This window comes from Penaeus monodon, chromosome 28, assembly GCF_015228065.2.
Source record: "Penaeus monodon isolate SGIC_2016 chromosome 28, NSTDA_Pmon_1, whole genome shotgun sequence".
In the NCBI taxonomy this organism is placed as follows: domain Eukaryota; kingdom Metazoa; phylum Arthropoda; class Malacostraca; order Decapoda; family Penaeidae; genus Penaeus; species Penaeus monodon.
This window is the reverse complement of record NC_051413.1, coordinates 10371789-10372334: the sequence shown is the minus strand read 5'-3', so window position 1 is coordinate 10372334 and position 546 is coordinate 10371789. Positions and strand designations below refer to the sequence as shown.

Below are 546 nucleotides of genomic sequence, written 5' to 3'. Positions count from 1 at the left end.
CGGGTTCAGTTCTAAGTCTTTGTTCTGTTAGTTTCATACAATTTAACGCTTATGAGTCACAGTATTTCTTGATTACGAAGAAAAATGTGTCATGGTAAAATTTAAAGATATAAACACTCTTTTTTTCATCTGACTCACTATTTTAAAGGGGGTATATATAGAGCCTGAGGTGACGGCAGTTTCAATCATCTGCTGGATTCGTTGCAACATACGTTACGTAAGTTGCAAGAGCCTCCAGAAACACATTTTGATTTGTAGAAACTGAGGCAAAAAAAAAGAAGTTGAACATTATTTACATTTACTTTACTATGAACAAAATCAAATAGGTAAAAGCACGATTTTCCTTATCACCATCGTGCATATGCCTATTACACAGGTTTGGGCTTCTTAATAATTCATTATTCAGTATGCACGCTATAAGTAAAAACTATTTTTTTTCCAACTGCACATCTATTGTTAATATTAATATCTTGTTGTTGCCTTGGTTAATAATTATATGCTATCATCCTTAACATTTACATTTTGTTGTTTGGTGTTGGGGTTGTA

General features: G+C 32.4%; 1 protein-coding gene across 1 annotated transcript in view; it reads left to right on the top strand.

Annotated features, from left to right (window-relative positions):
• The window catches only part of LOC119591365 (chorion peroxidase-like), a gene marked incomplete at its 5' end in the record, with an annotated part of 16126 nt that overhangs the window by 10379 nt on the left and 5201 nt on the right, over nt 1-546 (top strand).